The sequence below is a fragment of the Vanellus vanellus genome (assembly GCF_965231255.1).
Source record: "Vanellus vanellus genome assembly, chromosome: 5".
Classification (NCBI taxonomy): domain Eukaryota; kingdom Metazoa; phylum Chordata; class Aves; order Charadriiformes; family Charadriidae; genus Vanellus; species Vanellus vanellus.
Genome location: NC_138910.1, coordinates 59,346,351 through 59,372,765, shown reverse-complemented (window position 1 = coordinate 59,372,765; position 26,415 = coordinate 59,346,351).

Here is a 26,415-nt window from a genome sequence, read left to right as displayed (position 1 = left end):
ACCATAGCTGAAATGATAGTTTAAAAAAGTGGAACAAGAAAGAAAAAACACTTTCTTGCATAAAAAAAATATGGGTTACAGAAAACTGGTTTCTTCAAGGAGAAAAAAAAAGCCCTGAAGGTTACAGCTCTGAAGGTTGTTTTCCGCTGCCTCTGCTTTTCAAATGTGATAATGTCCTTTTATAAGCACCCCAGTAAGAGTTTACAACCTTCTCCCAGGGATTGTAAATCCACTGCTTTTCTCCTCTAAATTTTTAACAGATACCATTGTTTCCTCAAATTGCACACAAGGGGGTTGAAAGAATCGTGATTATTCTCAAGTACATCAAATTCAGTTTCAAGGGCCTTTATGACACACAAAACTGTATCAAGGGATGTTTAATAGGCACAACAGATTCAATCCTGAAAGGTGAGAGAGCACTGCACCAGCAGATAAGCAATGTTAACCATAACTACAACAGAAAGCAACTGAAACAAAGATGTGTTGCCCAAGGAGCCACTGTTTAATGCAACACCAAGCGATTCATTAATATTAATACAACATAAAATAGTTCTTTTTATTTAACCCTCCTTAGGTAAAACATTGACCTGAGCTGGATGCCTTTGAGGAGCAGCAGAACAGAGATGGTGTCTGACAGGACACAATGTTCACTTGCTGTTCCCTCTGTACAGACACCAGGATTGCAAAAACCGTTCCATACAGTACAGAGACCGGGCTGGGGTCTAGGGTAAGAGAACCCCTTCTAGAGCAAATCAAAAGGTGGGAAATCCTTGGGTCGCCTCCACAACAGAACATTAAACCTCACCACAGGAATCTCTCAGAAGCTAATTTTTGGGAAAAAAAAAAATAAATATCCAGCTAGTTAATATGCTACTTAAAAACATCTTGATTTTCCACTACATTTTAAAGAGTAAACTAGAGCCTTATGTTTGCTTCTGTTTAACCTGGTCGGAAGCACATCCTGTGACTGGATTTGAATATTTCATACTATCAAATATTACACGAGAATTAATATTCAGATAGGAACACTGGAGTGTGAGGCCTTCCATGCAGCATGGTCCTAGTTTTACATATTAAAAATGTACAGTAAATGTTTTTCATCAGTAGAAAAGCATTTCCTTGCTGCACAGAGGAAGGCAGTAGAAGAGACCAGGCTTCATTTTATCGTTACATTGATAGCAAATATCAAGGACATGTGCAAGGAGGCAAGAGAGTTATGCCATATTTACTTAGGCAACTTGTTTCAATAGTCCCACTGTGTGGATGCTATGGTGTGCATAGAGAGAAATAAAAATTGGTGCTAGTTTAATCAAAAATTCAACTCTGTCAGGTTAAGTAAAAACAAAAGTAGAAGCACAACATCCGTTCCTAGGAAATAACAAAAAAGCTTCACCACAAGATGACTGGGAAAGGGCCTGCAACCTCTGATTCAACCCCCTACGCTGTCTATAAATAGTAAATGTAGTTTTTTCCTTAAATACATCAAATCCATCTTTGAGCAGCATACAGTATTCAATCTCTTAGCTCCCGGTGGTGAGATTGTTCCTCAGAACTTCAGATGTCATTTCTCATGGCTAGAAAAAGTCTTCTCATTTCCAGCCTAAAGTTATTTACCTTCAGTTTAATATTTATTTGTTCATGTACCAGCATTGACCCTTAACTTCAATAGTTCTTTTGACTTTCTGCAAGTTAATATAACTGCAGAGATCCTGAGCTAATTAGGATGGGCACACTGCCACATTAGGGCACTGTACGGCTTCCAGGACTGAGCTGCTGAGGCTGCAAAGATCTGTGGGCATCAGCTTTTTGTGGAGCTACCACTCCACGGTGGCTGTTGTTTCTGCAACCACTGCTAGATACCACAGCTCCTTTCTACTTTAGACTGAATTCAGTTTTCCAGCATTATACACAGTATTTCAGGTAAGAACTTATCAGTGATTTGAACACCAATAGTTTCAGTTCCATACACCTACTCAAAACAGGTTGTCTGACACACAATAAAGTAACAGTGGGTTTGCTCATGGTCTTGGCACAATCATGGCTCCCAGTCATCTGGGATGCACAAACACACCTTCAGATAATCAACTCCACAGATGATGAGAACCTCCAGTTTGGAGAACCGTTTGTTGTACAGTTGAAGAGCTTGCGATTAAACCTTGAGTGTGCATTAATAACTAGTGTTATCAAACTTGCTTTTCTTTCTATAATTTCACTGAAAAAATAATTCCATTTTTCACGCGTAATATCCTAGTAAGCCTTCCAGCTTGCTGCTTTTTTTTCCAGGTAATTTCATCACCATACTATTTTATTATTTCTTTGGAGCACCCCAACACAGATCTTTAAGGAACTCCTCCAACTTGTTAAGATCCCTGCCGTGTACCTCATCATCTGCTCTCCAAGCAGATCTTCAGTCACACAGTATTTCTCCTCCTGGTCCTCATTTTATTCCATCTATGTGATTTCCCAGGTGATAGCATATCAAAAGCTTTACTGAAGTCCAGAAGCGTTTCTTTCAAGCTTTCGTTGCCAGAATACATTCCAAGCTGGCAAAAAGCTTTGCTACAGAGAGGCTGCTTCTCAAAGAAAGAGAAGACATTGAAGATATGCTGTAAAGCACATACATACAACTTTGATTTCGCTTTCCACGGGAATTGAAATATAAAGATGTTTCTTATACTAACACGCACATTATTTTATATTCTTCATTACTCACAATTAAAGGTTAGACTGGGAGGAACTGGGCTCCGCGCTACCTTTGCACTACTTAACTGTTGCACATGTATGCGTGCATGCAATAACAATGAAGGATCAAGGGGAAAAAAGTGTTTTGTTTCGATTAAGGATCCTAGCGGAACAAGGCAAATAGTGCTGCTGTTACAGCCACATAATCCTAGTGCTTCTTCCTAGAACTTTTTGCAGCTTCATTCCCATCTGGCTTCCTGCCACTTATATGTGTTCTATATTTCTGCTGGCATACTTGTAAATATAGAGAATACACGTGTGGCAGACCTAAGTTCAGTTTGATGAAACCTCAATAAATATTTTGTATCGTATTCCTGACTGAAGAAATGAACAAAAATTTCCTAAGACAGTTCTGTCATCCTCCTGCTGGAGCATTTGTACAGTGACTAAATATATTTCCCTCTGTCTTTTAAATCCTCCAGAGAGATCGACAGCTTTATACAGTATGCGTATGTAAAAGCACTTTCTTTTACTATACTGGAAAGCAAGATTAGTGCTTCTTATACTAGTTAGGTTTAACTATTCTAAATCAATAGTGATGGATGTTGTGAGTATTTAATATCTCTGAAAAATCTGCCTTATATTTACAGATGTCATATTATAAAATGAGGTTTGACTATTTTGCCTTTCAAAAGAAAGCATAAAGCATTTGGAAGTAGAAAGCCTTTTAAAGTTAACCAAGCAATCTTTGTGTTCATGTTCCAAGCGGTCCGCTTTCACTTGAGTGGTCAAATTGCATTACGTGCTTTTATTTCCTTTGAAATATACAGATTTGTTTGACAAAATCACCCAGAACTACTAGTTATACAACTGTGTATATATACACCTCTCTCTCTCTATGTACACACACACACATCGGGTATGAATCTAACACCGGGATGATGAACAGTTGATTCTATATCATGTGCAAGAGGTAAGATGCCACACGACCTGTGAAGAGCGGTTGTTGTCCTGAGTTCCTGTGGAGTCTGACAATAACACATCTGAAACATGTTTCTGTTCTCATGGAAGTCCATCAAATCTCTGTGTCTTTTAGACACAAAAAGGTGATTCTCACTGATCAGATTTAAAGCATTAGAAACTTCAAATAAGTGGCTGAAGACCTCAAAGCTTGTCACTCATTTACAGAGTGACAATGTGTTGGTTATGACACGATATTGCCTGAGGCAAGGCAAACCTGGAATCTGTTTGGAAGGGATAGCAAAATCCAGAAGTGGGAATTCCAGAATTCAGAAGTACGAGCAATGTATTAATACAAGCATTGTTTGCCCCAGCTCAAACATTCACTGTCTACTTGTATCATGAAAAAGATTTCAGTTTTGCCACCTTCTTTTCTCTGATCAACAGAAAAAGAAATGTAACTTTAGTTACATAAGAAATCAGTAAACTATGAACAAATAAATATGCTAAACCATTAATATTTCTAGACCCAGGATCTTAATTATACATAAAATCAATTGGAGAGATTACAGAATTTGTATTATGACTGCTACTCTACTGCAACAGAGAACTCGTTTCCAACTGGCTGAACAAAGCAGTGACTTTAAACACTGCAAAAAAAAAAAGTGTGACTATCCCATCCCCGTTTGCAGCCCCTGAGACTACATAGGTGGGCGTCTGCAGTGCTGCATCAACTTGGACCAGTAAGGCCTATATTGCTTTTGAAATCAGACCACTGAATTTAGTGTTGACGTTTAGGTTTAGGCATCCTGGCTACCTTGGCTTGAAATTATGGCAGAATCCTTTTTTTTTTTTTTTTTTTTCAGTCTGGCAGACTCTAAATCTGTGAGAAACCTGTTCTCGTTCCTCTTCCTGCGCTCTCTAGTCCACAACCTCCTCTCTTTTTACTTGCGTTCACTTTGTTTTTTCCTTTAGGTCTCTTCTATTCCTTACTCGCTTATTATTCAGTTGCTCGTTCTCGTTTTTTCGTCTCTTTTGTCTCTTTAGTTCCTTATCCGCTTATTATTCAGTCGCTTATTTCAAAACGTTTTACAATCCATGCTAGCCTGCTCACATTTTCTCAGTGTTAAGCAGTCACATCAGGAAACCTTTTCTCCTCATGGCTTAAATTTATCAAAATACCTGCTTCGTTTTCAAGCGCTTGGCCTGGCAGCTCTTCTAATTTACATTCCAGCAATGAACAGAAAAATTTGGATTTCTTATCTGGAGTGTGACTTGTGGCACTGTTTATAGAGTAGAAGAGCTGAGATATTGAAGCCGAGGCTTCTGGCCCCTGTTTGTAAGAGCACTGCCTGTCACTCAAAGCACTTGTCTACACAGTATAACATAACATTTTAATGGTTGTAGTGTTGTAAATTGTAATAGATTATTCTCTCATCCCCTCCTGTTGTCCGGGGATGGAAGTGGGATGGGACCCTCGCTACGATCTGGCAAGAGAGGCTCATTTCTGTTAACTCATCACCTGATGTCACCGGTTCCTAAATTGAGTCATCCTTTTTGGAGGACAGCCCAAAATACATATCAGGGATGGTAGTCCAAAAGAATACCTGTGTACAGGCTGACTGGCTGATCTGTGAGGAAAAACACGCCCCGAGTTTCCCAGAATAGCCGTCCACTGCTTGTGGTACCTGACAAACACACCCTTCGGCAGAGCCACACGCCAGGTACCCCCGTCCATTTCAGTACAGAATGGGAGATGTCAGCGCAACCAGAGAAATTAAGTGACAGGATGCATTAAAGCTGCCCAGTAAAGCCAGCTCCATCTGTATCTATTACTCTGGGTTTTCCTTCGTATTTATTGGATTATCACTGGGGCAAAGTAACATGCACGGATATTCCAGGTATATTGGGCTACGCGATCCAGCTGAGCACTGTGCAAAGAAACTAACCTAGTTTTATGATAAGTAGGACTAATTAAAAATGGATGCACCTCCACCCTTCTGGAATATTTAGCAATATTCCATATCGCATAGGTAAGACCTAATGTCTCCATCATACAGACTTCTTACCTGATTCAGGACAGATCTCTCTGTCTCCACGGTGTTAATGTTACGTAGCGTACATATATCCTCAAGTCTCTCTGAGGCTGGAAGAGCCAGTCTATGGAATAACATTTAGCAGTAACCTATTTCATGTGGGTAATGCATCAAAGATTGAATTATTCAGCATTGATGTAAAGCTTTGAGGTCTTAAATAAGTCTTTCCATACGTCTGTATTCTGTCTGAGCCCAAGTACCACCACGGTTGAAATTCAAAGTAAAGCACATAATTTTATAAGCATACTCAAAGTGTCATTTTATAAGCTATATAGCTTTCCATCTTTTAGAGAAGAGAGAGAAGTCATTTTCTGTGTGTATATAGTGTTCTTTTTTAAACAAAAGTATATGGTTTTATACGTTGTGTGTCAGAAGCCAGTCAACTAAACATATGGCAGTTAGGATTATTTAGTGCGAAGAATACACGTATTACATACACATGGTATGCCTCTATACCTCATATTCTTGAAAAGGATGATTTACACAGGTGGTCTCTGAGCTGAAATACTTAGGTATTGGATGAAGGGGGCATACCCAGTCAGATATTCTGAAAGCATAAACTAGCTTGCCGGTTTTTTCCAGGCTATTATTAGCTTTGCAGCACTTTCTGTAGCAGCAGCCTGCTGCTTCATAACCAGCTGGTTATCGTTTTCAAAGCTCTTCCAAATTCTTTCTGGAGTTTCTTTGGACCTCCCTCCGGAAAGATTCCCTTTTCTTTGGAGTTAAGGGACATCAAAAGATTAGATTGCGTCAGATTTAAGAGCTAGCTTTATTCATCTTAGAAAAAAAAGCAGAATTATCAAGTTACACCTGACCATTCCAGACTTCTGAAAAACCTTTTTGAAAATGTTGTTAAAGACTAGCCAAGCCTCATCATGACCCTGCTCTACATTTAGCTTTAAGTGTATTTTGAAGGCATACAGAAATCTGGAATTAGGATAAGAAGTCTCCAAACCAGAGAGATCAAACTGAGAGGGATTTCATTGTAGGGTAACTAGCGGCCCTGTGTTTTCCGCTTTTAATGAAGCCAGGAAGAAATACATTCATTTTAGCTGAACTAGTAATTTAACTCCAACAAAAAATCTAACAGGTTATCTGTGGTAATGCTTATACAGTAACATCATAACTTCTTTATGAACAGGTTTCTATGCAACAGAATGAAAAGTTCCCGAGCATAGAACTGAATACTTTATAAATCCATGGCTGGATGTGAAATATTTTAGCACAAGTAAGTTGCAGCAGTGCACACCAGGAGGCTGAACAATGGGATTTGAGAGAGCTGTGCTCTTGTTTTTTCGTTTATCATACATAATGTTTCACGTGGAATACTTATCTTTTCTGTTTAAAGTACAAGATGCTAAAAGGAAGAACTCATAATCACTGCTGTTAATATCCACAGTCCAGTTCAAAGTGGAGAAACTCAGGATAATCTGGGTGCCAGAAGGCTTGCAGCTGTGTAAGTGCTTCACCCAGGCCGTGTTCTCAACAGCATCGTGGCTATAAAACTCAAACACCTGAGCAAGCCTGTAGTAAAAATACTTCTCAGGTATCTCTGCGTAGTACTGCACTGCGTCACACAAACATACCCATCATGTGCCCGGATGTGCCCAAGACAGTAGGTTCTGAATTTAGCCTGAGCCTCCAAATTACTGTTGCATAAATAATAGTTCTCTACTTCTTAAAGCCGCCGTGTACATCTTTGTTCTCATCTATACACAGAAAACAATGTTGCACACAAGATGTTGAGATAGTCTCATAGCAGGGTGCATAGCTCATGGCACACATTCAAAGTTCAAAGACTTCAAAGGTACCTTAGGGTACAAATGGAGGTGAGAAAAAGTGAGAGAAGAAAAAAAAAAAAAAAAAAAAGGTAAAGGAAAGTTCTCCCCAGCGGTGAGCAGGAAAGAGCAGTGATGAATTCCCTGGACGATACCTTCCTCAGGCTACTCTCTCCAAAGCAGAGAGTGGTGACAATGAACACGGCCACGATTTCCCCCAGCACTATACACTTTTCATCAGGATCCTCTCAAACTCCCTGTTGGTAGTTGCCATTTATGATGTTTTTAGTGGGACTGGAGCATCCTTAATGGGCACGTTGACACAAGTATCTCATGCTTACTGGTTACTCAGCTTTTGTGTACAGGTAATACCGAATAGATATTCAAATGCCTATTATTTTCTGTATTCTGCACTAAGTTTTGGTCCTCCTCTATTCTAAACAGAAGCTCGCAAAATAGCGAGTAAGAAAAGGTGGGGAAGGAAGGGATGATTCTCATAGGAGTGGCAATTGCTTCCCGTGAGAGTCCGCCATAAAAGCGGTATTCGGGTTTGCAGGTGCAAGGCCACAAGAACGGCAGCAAAAGAACAGCAGCATGAAACAAGGGAAAGCATCCTGCCACAGAGGCCATGGAAAAATAACACTGCTACAGTAGCTTATTTCAAAGGTTGCAGTGCAGGTAGCAGAAAGCATGCTACAGATTGGGAAATGGAAGGGTGCTCAGCATGGCAAATGATAAGACATCTAAGCCACCTTGGTGCACAAGAGGTTTGGCAGGAAAGTAGAGAAGAGTTTGGATTAGATACAGGCACTGCCACACTTACCAACTCCCTTTCACACAAGCGTTAATGGAATATTAGAAACTCCCGCCTCTTTAAAAACCCAGAGATAACCCGAATTGTATTTTTGCCACTAGCACTTTCTAGTAATAAGGTTACTTTTTTCAGTTAGACTTAGCTGTTCTTTGACATCTTTATGTGCATCATTCTATCAAGCACTGCACTGTGTTACTCGTACGTATTTAGGAGATGATATTTTATACATTTATTTGCACAAAGTATGACCAAGGACAAGATTTCTCTGTTTCCAATGGCCTGTATCAGCCTTAAGGAGACAATAAAATTGCTCCATTTCATTTGCTCAGAGAATTTATGTACACGTCCTTAAAACGTAGCAAGTACATAATGTGCCAATTTGCATCTAGATAATTTCATAAGTGACTAGTGTTGGTTTCTTGCATATTTAATATCATATTTAATTACACTTGGAATAATAACAATGAAAACTGTTACATGTCACCACTTTTTGGGGTCATGTGAAAACTGTACCTTAATTTGCGTTATTGGCTATACACCATAAACACCTAATGCAACATTCTCACTTTAAATGTTCAGGTCTGTAAAGGGGCATTTTTGCATTTCCACTTGTATAAAAATGCCATTGGCAGTTTATACTCCATGAGATCCCCTCAATGCAATAGGAGATTTAATTGGGTATCCCCTGTTAATGCTAACTGGCAGAACACATAAATTCCCTGGGCATTAACGAGAAAATAAAACTCCACAAACCCTTTCTATTTAAAAATTCTAAGTGTGCACAGGTTTCAAAGCATGATTACGTGATCATTTTTAAAGAACCTGTATTTTACCTCCTCCAGTCTTCTCTGTTTCTAATTATAAAATATACTTTACATTTAAAACTATTGGTACAGGTACATCCTCTTTTATCCCAAATGTTCTGTTCTTAGTCATCTCTTAATAAAGAGTCCTAACAATAAATAATTTTAACACGATTTAAAAAAAAAAAAAAAAGTTTTAAGCACAAAGCAGTTTCCATTTCAGAAAAGATTTTATTTGTTACAGAAAGTGGGTTGACATATAAATAGATTATCTGATACAAAGTCAAAATTGGAAACATAGCAATACCAACCCATCCTGATTCCTCTGAATGTCATGAATGCAGCTTGCGAGTAAGGTCACAGTCTGACCTCCACACTTGTACTTCGTTAGTAACTCTTCAAATAAGTGTTATGCATTTAAAACTGAACTAATAGAAAATACTAGTGAAGAGTGACAACCCTCAAATTTCTCTTTAGCACTGCAATTCTGTCCAATATTGCCAATTAAAAACTCTATAGTTCCTGCATTGCTGGTTGAACAGAGAAATACATCATAATTCCTGGAGAAGAGTTTAAATTTTTATAATCTTTCTGACATGATACCCAAATAGAATCAATGAAGACAAGTATTCCCTAAATGATTTTCCCCAGCAATAACAACACAAAAAATTTGTGCTCCAATTAAATGCGTGAGAACCTAGGATTATTAATAATTACACTTTGGCTCTGTCACTAGCTCCTTTTTTCACCTGGTGTAAGTCATCCTGGTGTCACTGCTCATCTCTTACTTGGGGGGAAAAAAGAGTTAATGCAAATCTTGGCTTGATATACTGTAAAAAATTAGCTGATGTCTGCTCAGGACCATCAGAAATATAGGCACATTCTCTTCTTAGTATTGAGATATTCATTGCATAAAGTTATCCAAACATATTAAAGAAAAGTTCTCAAAATTAAGTCAAAGTTATTTCTCCTACTGTCTAGATCAAATACCGAAAAAAAACAATTTTGTGACACAGAAGAGCTGCAAGTTACAAAATCAACTTCACGTAGCCAGTGATGTGGATTAGTATAATACCAATTATAACTGGCTACATCTACAAGAGGGATGTGATCCGCTGCTAGTGCAGGTTTTCTAGCATAGTTAAAGGAGGTTTTTAGCTCTCTGTTGCTGCTGACATAACTCCCTCCCTACCTCAGTGATATCACACTTCAGTTAAGCATGAGAAAAATGTCATCATATAACATCGCATGTGAAGTCTTTAGAGAAAAAAAACTCGTTGTCATAAAACTTTAGTTGTTCCATATAACATGCGAAAGAAAAATCTAGTATTATACGGCCCCAGACAGAGATATCTATTCACCTTAGTGTCCTAATATCTTCATAACAACTGTCGAGAATTGTCCAAAACACCAGTCAGCTCGGAGGTGTTTTAAGCAGATGGGAGAGAGAGCAGCAGAATACCAGGCAGGCGCAAATGTTGCTCCCTGCCCTGAAGTGAACGGCAAAAATTAACCTGCTCTCACATTTGTCTAGACATAGTAACTAGCTACATAACTACAGCTCCCCCTTCCTCCTTGGGATCATACGGCTCGATATCTGAAACCGAAATGCAGAACTGCCATACGAGGGTAGACCTACCATTCTGTTTCCAACAGCGGGCAGTAGCAGATTCCTTTATAGGGATTGAATGAGAAATGGGATTAGGATGCGCTTAAAGCATAGACAGACGGTCACTCTGTTTAGCACAACCATTTTAACATAAACTGGAGAGATTTACACCATCTTCTACTATAACAATACAGAGAAGCTCACGCGCAACGTTTTCTCATTCTACACACACACACTGCAACCGAGAAGGCTACGCAGGGTGCAAGTAAAGGGTTCTTTCTCGAAAGGAAAAGCAACAGCACGTATAAACAGACATTTTAGAGCCCCTATCTTACCCAGCAGGGTACGTTAATCTAATCTAGCCACGCTCATAAGAATCTGATGCATATTCCAAAAATACATTTCAAGTTTGTCATGGACAAATTAAAAATTCTAGTCTAAAACTCTTAAGTGTTTATCTAATACATTTTCACGACAAATGGGCTTTAGCTATATTCCAGGACAACAGAGAAGAAAGAAACTTTAGAGTTCCCCAAAATCTAACATTTGAAAAGCTGAAGATAGGGCAATAAGGGATACAAGAAAGAATGCTCAGGAAACAGCTCACACCATCTGATTTAATTGGGTTATAGAATTAAGTTGTGCCAAGAAAGGATTTCAAACTTTGCAGTCATTTTAACAGCTATGGATAGATAGTTTAAAGGCCATCAAAGTGGAAGCTCATGATAAAATGAGTCATAGAACCGAAGCTGCCAAAAAATGTGAAGGGCATACATAATAAGTACCTACAAGGGCTGCTTGGCTATTTGGTATGTACTGTACGATCGATTGTTGAATGCACCGCTCTAGAAATGCAGAACAGAAAGGATAAATAAAGCAGAATCCTTCAAAAGCTTTTGTCCGACTGCAGCTAATTGTTACAAAACTGTCTCAATGCTCGGCTTTGTTCTCTCCTTTGTGGGGGTGGGATTGTCTGAGAGTTCATCCTATTTAATTGATTTTTTTCTTATGTATCTTAGGATAACGTTTTAATTTGGTGAGCTTGAAAGGGGAAGTGGGGCTAATGGCCTACCAAAATATAATTGAGACACTAATAAATATTTCAGATGGGGTTGGATAAGGAACTAGTAAAGTAAAATATATGGCCTATATTTAACCCCTGTATGATTTAAAAAAAAAAAAAAAAAAATAACTGCAAAGTCTTCCCTCACTGATCAGAAGTGGCATAAACTTGCCTCCCCGCTAAGGGAAGACACAAATTTAGGGATCGTTCTCTACTGCCTCAAGACACCTCCTAGGTGCTGGGAGTTTGCCTGTGTAAAGCATGAAGGACCAAGTTTCTTGGCTTCGCATTTAGTCCACACACATCATTTTCTAAAGAAAAATCTGTGTGTGAAGGATATTTGGTAGTGATCAAATGGTATCTGCTGAACTCAGTGCCATTTCCTCAGCCCCATCTCTGACCTGGCTCGCAGCAGTGGGGAAGCTCAGACTTGGCCACTTTCCACAGCTGGTATGCTTTGCGATGGAGCTCCTCTCACCATGTAGCAATGGTAAGTGCACGCACACAAGCAATATATAAATAAGAAATATTTGAAATAATACATTTATGGGCCGTGAGGAATTTTAAGATGCTCAAGTTACCTAATATTCTTTTTAAAAAATTTTTGTGTGTGAGAACACTACGAGAGACCCGGTTTAAAAACAAAGCTCTGCAAAGTGCCAGAAACTTTAAATACCTGGGGCGGAAGGTGCAGGTGTGCAGCCCTGCCCCTGTTCTACTGCCTTCTGGAGACAATTCGGTCTTCAAAGAGAAACTTTTTTTGCTTTGACCTAGACATTTTCCTTAAATATACCAGAACTAGGTCTCACTCTCCCAAACAGCAAAAGTGCAAAATCCTGTCTTTAAACAATATGCCTTTTTGTGGTTTTGTGAGAATAAACGGGGTTAACTCTTTCCAGGTAGTAGTAAACTGTACCGCAATGCCTGTTCTGAGGATGCATTTATTTAACTCATGAGGATGAACTAACATCTCACCCGAAAAGACGAGAAAGAAAAGCCATGTGCCATAAAGCCGCCTGGAGAGGGGCTGGGCAAGCCCCAGCACCCGCTGTGCCCACGTGAGACGGCTCACGAGGAAACAGTTGTTTGCCACTATCCTCTAGCAAGGGAGGGTAAAGGGAAAAGAAAGAGCAGTGTTGCAGTCATACTCAATCATGACATCATCTAGCTGCAGGGGGAGGGTGTCAGACAACAGCCATCACCAGCTAGGAGATGGCCCGGGGGCTGACAGATGAGGTGTCAGGCACAGGACCAGTGGCGAGGCTGCGTTATTGACCGCTGGGTGATGGATGGCACAGCATGGGTGGTGGGACGAGGGCTGCGGCAAGTTGTGCTGCCCAGCTCAACCACCATCAGCCACGCTCACCTGGGTGGCCCTGACTTGCAAAGCAGGTGAGGACCACAGTTGCCCCTGGGGGATGCTGCACGTGCAGCTCCTCGAGCTGGGAGCCCGGGCAGAGGATGGTGCTCTTGGCTGACCACAGCCACTGGCGTGGTCACGGCCAGGAAAGACCTGTCACCACCTATTCCAGCAGTGCCTCCAACTGGGGCCAGCATCATCCCAAAACCTGCACACAGGCAAGTGCTCCCTCATGAGGCATTTTTATAGATGCACGCAGACACACAGAGGTACATCAGCCTGCTGTACACCCGAAACAGGCTGCTTCTCCCTGCACAGATGCTCACTTTAACACCCACAGCACCTTAGTATTCATGATTTATATATAAATTTGCACATGTCCAGGCTTCAGCTGGGATACAGTTCATTTTCTTCCTAGCAGCTGCTCTGTTTTGGATTCAGTATGAGAAGAATGTTGATAACACGTATTGTTTTAGTTGTTGCTAAATAATGCTTATATTAACTCAAGGACTTTTTCAGCTTCCCATAGAAGCTGAGAGGGACCGTAGACAGGACAAGCTGGCCAAAGGAATATTCCATACCACAGACGTCATGCTCAGTATATAGATGGGGGCTGGCCAGGGAGCAGAAATCTGCAATCACTGCTCGGGATGGGACAGGCAATCGGACCATCAGGTGGTGACAGCAATTGTATTGTATTACTTTATTTTGAATATTCTTTTACCATTATCATTATTTTTTCCCTTCCTTTACTGTTCTATTAAACTGTCTTTATCCCCACCCATAAAGTTTGGGGGTTTTAACCCTTTTTCTCCCTCTTCTTCCTTACCCTACTGGGGTGCAGGGAGGGAATAAATGGCCACGTGGTCCTAGTTGCTGGCTGGGGTTAAAACACGACAGCACAACAGAGCAATCACTCCCTCAGCCACCATTCCTTACCATACGTAGCTGAGGTAAGTCATGAGGTACTTTTAGCTGTCTTTTCCCACATTGCCCAAGCGCGCCTTCAACTTGAGAAGTACCAGTTGCAGCAAAGCCAAGCAGCTGCTTCAGCGCTGTGCTGGCCACGCTGCTCCCAGCTCTTCGTGAAGGGTGCAGGCGAAACCTAACACGCTCAGATGGTCTAAGAGAGCACTGCACGTGAAGCACTGTATGATTCAATTCCCAGTACCTTAAGGTTTGGATCATCAAGGAAATCTTCTCTATTATTCATCGGCATTAAGAACATCACCCTGTTATGAACAATGACTTTCCAAATCACTGTGGCTTACGTAATTGAATCCGAACTACTCACGTAAACAAAGAGGGGAGGAAGAAAGATATTTGGAGAAATCAAAGGAATGAATCAACCACAAGACCACAGCAACTGAGTATTTCCCTTGATAGTTGGTGAGTTCAATGCAACTTAGACTATATTCAGTAAGTAAAACTTTGGCTTGTGGTATTAATGGGCTCATAATAGCTTCCTGTGGGATATATAGTACTTCCACTCTTGTTAAAAGTTCCTTTGATAACTTATTCATCACTTTGCCTTTTAAGAGTTACAACGTGTTTCTTAATACATTTAGTATGCAAGTCCTTCTGGAAAAAGGTTTTTGACCTTAGGTAATTTGAACTCTCATGATTTATTGTGCCAAAACTAGAGAGGGTAATTTCAAATGTACTGTTAAAAAAGATCTAGGAAAAGACAAAAGAAGAAATAAAAAGTTACCATTGACAGAGACTATGATCTCAGAACAATTTGGCCTTTGCCGACTGAGAATATTCTAATTTAACTACAACTAGAGTGTAAAAATAGAATGTAGATAAAGAATGCCAATAATAGAAAGAGACTGAGGTAATAAGATGTACTCAAACAAGACAACATTGCAATACTCAGCATTTCTGAGCATTTTACAATCAGTTATATAAAGATTTGCTTTATAGTTAGTAATTCTGACATACATTTCTTTTCACAAATCATATGGCTTGAAAAAAAATAAAAAAATCACTGTACCTCCTTGCAACATTACTCAGAGAAAATGAGGGTCAGTGGAAAAGAAAGTAAGATTAATTCTGAAAATAAGCAGCAATCTTAGCTTTACACACATTTAACACGTATTGTACCTTAATATGTCAATCTATAAAATGTTTATAATTTTATCTATTATACGCCACTTTCAAAATGCCTCCAAATGCACAGACATAAATAAAACAAAAGCTCTTTAAAACCAGGTAGACAAAGAGGGAGAGGCACCAAAACAACCCAAATCCCCTCTCGTGGTATAAAGCACAGGGGTATACAGATAAGAGTTTTTTACACTACACAAAATGAAGAAATTAATAAAATAAGATACTTGATGGATAGGTAGGAAAAATCTAATTTAAAGCAAAACAATGAACATCCACTTTTGGGCTTCCCCTTTGGGGATACTCCTACAGAATAACTTGAAGACAGACATTTGCTTCACAGCAACTAGCTAGGCACAGCACCTTACCTATGTGAAACGCGATAGCCTATGTCTCTCTTCCTACTGGACAGGTTCTCTCACGCAGAAGAAAATGTTTACTTATAACAGAAAAGCTGTTATAACAGAAACACAGTGAATCATGACATAGTTTACCCAGTTTAACATTCCTCTCCTGAAAAGGCTCAACAACAGGCTAGCACCAAAACCCAGCAAGATACACCAGCTCAGAGTTCTTCAGACAGATTTTACATCACGTTTGCTACTATCACTACCTTCAGAAGGAATTTCTGTTTCTGGTGCTAATATACTCAAGACAAGAAGATTCTTGGTGATATCACTGGTTTCTATAATTAGTTTAAGTGTTAAAGTACAAGATACTTGAATGTTGCAAATAGTGCTATAAGATTGCTGGGGCTTTTAAGTTTGGAAACTCTCCTTGTGTATGTCATCCCACGTGGACATTTTCTATTTCTCAGTCAAAGAGGAAATACAGCATTTGGCATAGGTTAACTTGTAATAGGATTGCAAACGTTATCTGATTAAATGTCCTATAGAGTTTGACATATATGATAGATTCCTACTGCTCTAAAAATTAAATTTCAGAACTTAGTTGTTCAAAGAACGGAAGGAAAGGATGGAGGAAAAAGGTCCCTGTCCCAAGTACCGTATAGAAATCTGTGCTTTCAGCATCTGAAATTCTTAATTCCATCGAAGACTGTTTCTGTGCATTATTGCCTGTATTTAACTCTGAAGGCATTTTTTGGATCTATACTTTGCAAATATTTATCCCAAATGCAGTGCCTAATCCATGCATTTTAATAGCTGAGCAAATCAATAATCTATTTTGTTCTACTGATGCACTAACAGCATCAACACTTTAGAGATCTTACTGAACACAACCATATAATAGGACATTTCTAGCTTTTTGACTTATTCTGACAAATATATCCAAATGTAGTCCAACAAAACCAATAGTTAATTACCAAACTTCATTTAATCTAGGAGTTTGAGGCTGCATGAAATTACCATTTTGCATATGGTTTATGGGAACATCATTATAAAACTGAAGTGTGCCTGTTGCAGGCTGTTTCCTGTGCTGCTTATGGGAAGGATTAAGTTATTTTTCCATTACAGAAAATAGCAAATATTGTTCATATATATGATACAAACATTTAAAACCCAGTACTTTATGTCTACATAACCCAAAGGACTTTTCAGTTCCATTCAGTGCAAACTCCTACTATAGCATATCATTTTATATAATCCCACTCATACGCATGTTAGTTTACGGGCTCTGGAAATTCATATTTTCAGATAGCATTTATTCATACCCTGTGACTATATGTTTTAAATATTGCAATATGCATATAAATATATACTGATGAGTGCATCAACACTGTTTCTGGCTCTTTTGGGGTTTGGGGTTTTTTGTTTGTTGGTTTGTTTTTTTTTTTTTTCTGAAGCAATTTCTTCTCCTTGTTTCTATTCTTCTGGTTTGATCACTGGACAGTGATCCATGCCCAGCTCTTATTTCGCTAGAATATCCCCAGCAGGATCTTGCAAGGCAGATATTACGCAGATATTAACATGGAGGTTGAACTTTCTCTCCTCTCCCTGATGACAGAATTGATATGGTGGGAAAAGATCCAGTCCCTTAACCCTAGACCAAGAAGTAGAAGAACTACTTGGAAGCAAAACCTCACACCACAATCCCAGCAAGACTGTTCCTGTCGCAAGGTACTGTGCTGCTGCTTGAGCAAGTCCTCAAGGGCAGATTCGTAACCCAGTAAAAACCTTTCTTCCCCCCTTTCCTTTCCAGAGTCCAGCAGGGGCTCTCCAGGCCCTCATTTGCATCCATCTCAAAACTCTTGTGCTTCACCTGCTACAACTCCTTTCAAACATGCTTAACTGCATCAGCGCATAGTATTGTAGACGAGGTTTGGCTTTACCTCAGCTCAAAGAAGTTCAGCTGATACACCTCTGTTTTTCCACAGCTGCATCTTACAGCTGCCCCTTAGACAGTCTCTAATTAATGAATGCTCCAAGGCTCTTCTGCTCATTTGGCCTCCTCAGCTGAAGAGTTCCTGGCTCATTGCCAAAATTCTCATTTTCCACTTAAGTGCATCAGTTTGCACTTTGTACATTACAGCTCATTTGTTGCATTCCAGGCTTAACGAATCACGTTGTCCATGTGTGTCATTTGCACACCATTGTTTTCTTTCAAAATCCGTGAAAGTGCCCTGCACGCTCATTTGGTCAGAGTGAGCTATACACAATTGCAACACCAAGACCATCTCCTATCACCCCTCAGTCTTTTGCAATATCACACTTTTCTCCCTTGGGAAAGGGTATCGCCCCAATCCAGCTGCTGGAAATAAAGTTATGCCCAGTCCTCTGACACACCGACATTCCCACACTCCAACAGCATTCTACAGCACGTGGCAGGGAGGAGAGGGAATACTGGATGAAGTATTCATTTGCTTTCAGTGAATACTCCAGTGAGAAAATGAATTAATTCTTCACCAAGGACCATGTGTGGATCAAATATAAATCACCAAAAAAATGTTTATATCGCATCTGAAGAACACCAGAGCTCAAAAGCAGCTATGAGGCAAAAGCAGTGGTTGCTCCAGTGTAGGAATGGGCTTTCATATGTATGGCAAATATGGGATTTTGCTTAGCACTATATTGAGGCTGACTAGAAATAGATAGTGGCATTCTGAAACAGAGACTATAAGGCCCTGTACCAAGCACCATTTGTCAGAACAATATTTGTGTAGCTTTTCTAACCAACATTAGGATTGTGGCAAATTGCTCAAAGATATGTTGGGGACCACATGACCCAAAGTCTCATTTCTGTCTTCCTCAGAGTTCATCAAGCCTGAGGGAAACCTCAGCATCTCTGTAGATAGAGTCCATGATTTCTCTCTATTGTTTTATTTCCTGACTCCAGTGCATCAGATATCAATTGCAACATTTAACGTGACAGTGAAAAAAGAAAGCAGAAAGAATCAGTCAGAGAAAGAGAGAAGGTTCACATCAATGGCTTGTTGTTCAGGCAAAGTTAAAAGCCCTTGAAAATATGACTCTTCAACTGCCCCATACTGCTCTTTCATAAGCACTCATCAAGTGTTACGTTTTTTTACTCTTCATAACACAGTGCGTAGATACTGTCATCACTGAACTGTGATTGAAAAAGTACAGCTTAAAAAAAATAAGTGTCAGTGGGCTGACAGCAGCTGACATGGTCATCTAGGTTTTTAAGCCTCACATTCACCTCCTCCATATGCCATACTTTCATGGAGCGCTTGTTAACAACATTTAGGGGGAAATAATTTTTCTTTTCGGATAGTTTATTTTCTGACCTTGAAGCAATTTTCTGCTATGTTATATTCATGATATAGGCAAGACCAAGGTCATCTGAAAAAGAACACCAAGGTATACGCTGTCATAGAGAAAAAAAAAAAAAAGTCTTCTCCTGGTGATGCCATTATGATTTGACACTTACGAGTCTCTCTCTTTCTACACTTATTTCTTTTCTCTTATTTTGCAGTGACACTAACAATTTGCCTCTTGTCAAGTCTTTTTCCTCTGCAGGTGCTACTTTATCCAAAGTGAAGCAACTTCAAAAAAAAAAAAAATTAATTTAGTTGTTCTCCTGCCATCTAGCACATCAACAGTTCAAAAGAGACGAGTGAAAAGGGGAATCAATGGTTAAAACGTTAGCGCAAGAGTTTAATGCAAATCTCTGATATGCACAGAGAGTCCGTTAGAGAATTGCAAAGACCTTGTTTCCTATACGTGAAGTAGAGCTAACGGAAGAAAACTTGAATTCTGCTGCATGGGAAAACAAAAGGTGTTTAAATCTCTTTCCTTTGTTCTAAATGAAATGCAAACTAAGTTATTTGAAGCTTCTCGTAAAAAGTTCAGTAGTCAAAACAGTCAATAGCCAGATTTGCTTCATTTATGCATTTGAACCCAACTCTCGTACATTCAAATTCAATCATCAACTTACACGCTTTGTACTCTTCTCCACATTGCAGCCTTCATCTTTCTTAACATTAGATACGTTCCTGCTTAAACTTTTGTTTTGATCCACCATATCTATTTTGATTTTAAAAGTTTAGCAGAATACTTTCTACCTATTAAAGAGATAATATCACCTCTGTTACAGCAAAGAAAAAGTTGTGGGAATTTTATATTAAAGACCGAGCTGTACACATACTATAGTAGTGAGAATCTGGGGACATGTAAAGCCAGTCCTGCTTACTGTGTCCATATTTTCAGAAGGTTTTAAATTTCATGAGGCCAATTATTAAATGGCATCAGCAGTTATGCGTGAACAAATATGCGCTGTTCCTGACGGAAAAGGAATTACTGATGGCATCATACTAGAACAGATTAGTGTCCCACGTTTTCATAGGCTGAAGCACTCACCATTCCTCCTGTCTCAGAAACATCCAACTCTGCTAGTATAGAGAAAAGACATCATTTTGAGCAGTTTACTAATTCAACATATAGACATCTGTATTCTTCTGAGCATCAGGTGCGGAACTGTCCCCCCCCTAACTTTAAGTGGCAAAATGAAAGGAATACAGCAAGTTGCCTTTTTACATGTCCTCTTAATGTCTCAATTCTCTGCAATGCTCCACAGGCATGAACCATGATCCTATGTCTTTTACCATGTTAAATATTTACAGCTACTTATGGGGTAATAGCAGAGAGACTATTTTATGTATAACATAAAACACAAACCCACACTTGTCCCCCTGTTAATTGTGAACTTTATTCATCAGTGCAATGTAATTGCTCATACCTCATGCTACAAATTCAAAATGCATATATAGCTTTTTCACTACGATATTAGCACCCTTTTTCTCCTATTAAAAAAAAAAGGCAATTTTTCAACTGGCATTTCAGTTTTGGGTTGGTTTTTTCTTTAATCCTTTTTATACACTACAGATATTGGGCTCCTTATTATGTTACAAGAGGACAAATGCTTACCTAATTTACACAAGTATGGAGAAGCGTGCACAGGTTAGTGCCCAGGAAGACTTTGGCAGCACATCCTTCAATAGAAACATCCTCCTGCTGCTGGTCTCCTGGGTGCACTCTTACAAACAATGGGTACTATACTTTCCTTATGTAATTACTGTACTGTTACCACTATGTTGAATTTGAGAGTACAACATCACAGGTTGTAATGAATGAGCAGAAAGAAAGAGGGGCATCTTTACTGCGTAACCACTTTCAGTTTGTACCTGCTCCCACAGTCACTGTTATACAAGCCTATACACTTTTGGTCTGAAATCTTCTCTCTACAGAATGGAAATTTGAAATCCCAACTTCATTTTATTCTGATGACTGCCTGACACACTCAGAAATTGGTCTTAGCATAAGAAGCTAACAGAAGAACTATTTAACACACTTAGGTTTTTTTCCTGACAAAAAGCTGCTCGTGAGCTGCAGAGGTATACTTATTTCCTCTTTGATTGATCTCCCATCTTGGTCTTTTGGAACAGCTAGAACAAGCTACTAGCAGTTCCTCAGGTCAATTTAAATCTGTTTGACTTTGTCTGTTTGCTTTTCTGCTCCTGTTCTTCCTACCGTTCCAGGTAACACTATGGTAGCTGCTACTTACCGTACTTTAAATTTCCTTCTAATAACTCCGTAACATTTTCTTCCTTTCCTTTAAAAAAGTAAAGGGAAAAAACTTCTGATCCATTATTTATCTCAATTAAGAACTTAATCAGTATTTGGAACGGTTTCAAAATACTACACTAATCACAGAATAAGTGAGGACTGAAAAGTATGGGCTCATCTGATGCCCACTGGAGCCATCACAAACACACTCATTCCCCTCAGTGGACCATCAGACCAAGTGTTACATGATTGGCAATGTTTCAGCAGTACTGAAGCTTAAAATTCATCACCTTGCAAGGAAAGCGAGCGACTTCACAATAATTTTATGCCATAAAACTTCGGTGACATTTCAAGGCCGGTCATAAAAGCTTAAGAAGGACTGAGAAACCAAACACATTTTCTAATAGAACATCCGTGTGCCACAACAAATATAGAATGGGTTTTAACACACCAAAGAACCTAAATGTTAGCCATTACTGAATGCTACAGAAAGAACTGAAGTCCTTCACTCCTCCTTCTACTAAACAATAACATAGCTAAGATTCCAGTTGACAGCATCGGTTGAGTCATTGTCAGAATTCTGGCTTTATGTTTAACAAAACATAAGATATAGTGGGATTTGTAGTTCAGTAATTGTATCACTGATCTGAAAAAATTGAAAGAAAGCTGATGATGTATGTTTGCTCATCAAAACTCTTGTACCTACTTACTTGCACCTGCTTAGACATTTTATTTCTATTGTTACAGCTAGCTTTTTGAAAAATCATTTTATTACAGACAAAACTAAGTGTAGACAAACTATTTTTTTCTCTTCTATTTTTTTTTTTTTTTCCAAACACCTTTTAGCCTTGCTCTTCAAGACAGAGAAGCTCAAAACCTCCAGTTAATTAATTATCTGAGATTTTTTTCTTGGTTGAGAGGAAAACCATCACCATTCTGAAAATTAGATTGAACCAGTTTCTTCAGTAATAAGTTACAACTTAATGCCATCTTAACTGCAGAAGATTAATCCTTAATCAAAGTTTTCACACTTCTACTGCGCAATTGGTTTTACTAAAGCCCACTACAGATAGTATTCACAAAAAAAATCCCAGTAATTTGTCCTTAATTTAATGTTATAAACAGTTCAGGCTTGCTTTTGTTTTCCTGCTAGCCAGCCATTTGGAATTTATTCAGAAGAATGTGTAACTCAGTTGTAGAAAGACAATGACAAAAGTCATCTGAGAAGAGCGAAGATGAAAAATCAGAGCATTGTTGTATTCCTGAATGCAAGAAGAACTAAAGCCTATTTCTAAAGAGTTATTACCATATGATAAAAACGCCTTGCTTTTACTTTAATCCCCTGAGATACTGCCCTAAAAAATGCTGCTCAACCACAGATGCTTTAAACAATGTACATTTAAGTATACTTAATCATTTATCAAAGCAGAGCTTTAGTGTCAGGCACACTCAGCATTGAACCAAAGGTCCTCTGCTTTGCTGCCAGACCTGTAACTCTGTAGGCATTAAGCATAACTGCAACACCTGCTTTTCTTTTTATAATTACTCTGCTCTTAATGGCAAACAATAATGACGTTCATTTACCTGTGACTGGTAAAGAAAAATAAAATAAAATCCAGGAACGTATCAAAAACACTATTACAGAAAGTGCTTCCCAATGTTTTCAGAATTCTTGTAATAATAGGAAGAAAGACAAGAGACACTAATGGCAGGGCTAAAATAGACACATACTTATTTTTCACTGCAAATTTTTGAACTAGTTAAGCACTTTACCTGCCCATCATAACAACGTCTCCAAGAACAGCTAAACTAAATAACAGAACTAGCATCTTGCATTTTGAAATAAAAACTGCATTGAGAAATATCTACAATGAAAATGATGCTTTCTTGATGGAGAGCTACTGAAAACCCAGGAATATTCCCATGTACCTGACTGCAGGAAAAAACCTGGATAAACTGAAAAGAGACAGAATATTTTACTTCCAAGAAGTCAGGCTTCCAAAATTGTTGTTTGGAAAGTCTTTGAGTAAAATTTGGATGCTATAATAAACATGAAGAGTAGTATTTGCCACTGTTTTTTATATGGCAATAATTGTATTTCCCACAGATCACTTATTATTCTTTTACACGATGCTGTCATTAACATTTGATCAGTAGGACAACTTAATAAAAAGTGATGCGACTTCCTTAAGATCACACATCGAACCAGTGTTGTGAACTAAACACGAGATCTGTGACTGCATGACTGTGTGTGACAGAATGGTGTAGATGAGATGCGGCAGTTGGGAAGGCCAAACTCCAGCTCTTGAGCTGCACCTGGCTTCTCAGTCAGTCAGCCACACTTGTAATGCAGGGGATTTGTTGTCTGACTAACAACAGGGCTGAACCTCCTGGAGAGCTACTCGTAATCGCAGTCCCCGACTGTGGGAAGGAGCAAACCAAGGGTTGAAGCCCGTCCCTGCACCCAGCAGCGATTGTCTTGGTCCTGCCTTTCCCAGGATGGACCGGCACTCCACCAGGAGAGCCATTTCTGTTCACTGCAGAGGAACCATCACCCATTGTCCCTTCATCTCTCCAGGGGCTCTTAACCACGTAAGATGTTTAGAATTCATGATTCAGAAATGTTAGCACTAGCATCCACAGAACTGGAGGTAAGTGATATGTACATGAGGAAAGCTAGCAAAATTCAGTCAGCTGCCTTTTGTTCAGCTAGGTGCTGGTAGCTGTGAAGAACCAGACAGCAACGTGCGAAATTACTTCTTGACGTATGAATATAGTTCTTGTGCTGCCATAGGATTTTTGTGATATCTTAGAAGAGGCTGGAATTCCACTCCAAACGCTGGAGTCCAATATTCGAATGCAGAAATGTATTTAATTCAAAGAAATTACTATTAGAATTATGAAGCCTAATTAAATATGAAATGAAAGAGCCACAAGATCTTCAAAAGTTATTGATGCACTGCACAGAGGATATTAAACTGCTGACACACACTTTGTGATTCTCTTCCTTTGCTATTTATTTTGACAATTATTAGCATAAAAAAGATATTCAGCTTTTAGTAATTTGATCCTTATTCCTCTCATAAAATGAAAATTCTTTAATTAAGACATCATAATCGTCTGGACACAGATTATTTGGGCTAGGACTCAGCAGCACCAAGCACAGGATTGAAAGGCTTAAATGTCATGAGCTTTCAAGGAAGCGACGGAAGGGGAGTAAAATCTCATAATTACAGATATGTCTGCAAAATAAGGGAAAAAACAAGCCCTATCTGTAAGGAAAAGATGCCATTGTTTGGTGGATGGCAGTTGTTAATAAAGCTCCCCGAGGTCCACTGTTTTCTAATGACCCGAAAGCTCCTCATCACCTTACTCCACACCCAAAAGCTCCCAGGAAGTTTTTTATTCAAAACTAATAATGCATTTTTAATTTGTTTAAATGTATTTTTCACTCTGTCTGGAGTCTAAAGTCTAGATACAAAATTTCTAAGAGACTACATAAAAGAAATGAACTCAAAACCTTTTATAAGTTCAGAGACAATGTGATGGAGCCAGTAATAACTAATCAGCTTCCCAACCTCAATACTAATAAATTAACTGTAAGTAATTAAGTTAGTAAAGGTAAGTAAATAAGTTAGTAAAGCGAGATATCAAACTAACTTACTTTCCCTTGAAATAACCTTAGTGCTGTAACTTGTTCCAGAGCAATGGGAAAGGAGACTGCAAAAACTCGTTACTGTATTTTATTCGTATGAAATTTAACAATATTTTTTAGCTTAGAATCAGTACATTCACATTTTTGTGGACTTCTTTACATGAAGAACCACCTATGCAGGCTGAGATTTCTTTTTGCCCAGTGAAAAACAAAACCATTAGTTAGCATGCATTAGTTGACATTTTTTCTAGTATTGACGCAGCCCTGTGAATTTGAGTATTTTTCAGTCTCCCGATTAAATTAATTTTATGTTTTCATTTTACTAAAATGGAGTCAGAATTAATGTCAAATGTTGCTGCAAAGGTTAATTTACCATATCTAGTAAGCAGGTTGGTACTCCTAGAAAATAATGATCTTATGAACACTGCGGGTGATGAGGTTACAAGAAACTTATATGCAGAGATATTGAAGTATTTTCTGTGTTAGATTTTGTTAACTACTGGCTTGCGGCTGCAAAGTAGTTCATATAGCATGTTCAAATATTGCCTGATAAACGGGCAGAAAATTGAGTTGTTCCTCTATAAATCCCACTGTCTGGGCCCCATCCCAATGCTGCAAAACAGCACAAAGTCCATCACCAATTGTACCCATAGGCAGACCACTTGCCTGGGAAGGGGTAAATTTGTCAGAAACCATTTTAGAGAAGCCAACTGGCACAAACACAGTCCCCATGAGATGGGTCCAGAGTTACTACCTGTAGGGTCATAAGATGATGGCAGGTTTAAGAAAAAGACAAATTTTATGTTTTCCCTTTGCTGTGTTATGATCTAGGGTCATATATGTGGGAGGCACAGACCATCGTTAAAATTATACAGTACTTTGGGAAAGATGACTGGTTAATCTTCAGTCAATGCTCCCAAATCAATGGGCTTAGTGATTGGTACTGGGCATTCTTAGAGATTAATCACTACTAGTGCAATATGGTCCTTGGTCTTGAAATGCAATCTGAATGACATTTTAATTACAAGGATGAGCCTATGATCTTGAGAAGGAACTCAGAAGTATATATAAGGAGCACAGCACAAAACGCAGCTAAGTCGGAGTTGCAAAGCATGCTATGGTAAACAGAAAGCACAGCCGGGGTGGGAAGGATCAGGCAATACACTATGATAAAGCCAGCAGCTTTCAGGGTAGAGCCCCATAAAACTCCCAGGTGCTGTGTGCCAAACCACCTTTTCCCTCACAGAGGACAGGTTACTGTGCTGATGCACAAACAGATGGAGAACACTTCCCTCTCTCCCCCAGATGTCCTTTACCCAGAGGAACCAAGTTGGGAACTCCTCCTTCCCCCTGCGGCCCTTGCCGGGAGGGACGAGGATGGTGCCTTCTCTCCCACCCCATGCAGCCTGGGGCAGGCTAGCAAGATCAGAGCACCAGAGTTCACATGCTTCCCACTCTGTTTCAGTTTTGGTATTACATCTGAATATTCCTTCTTTGCCAAG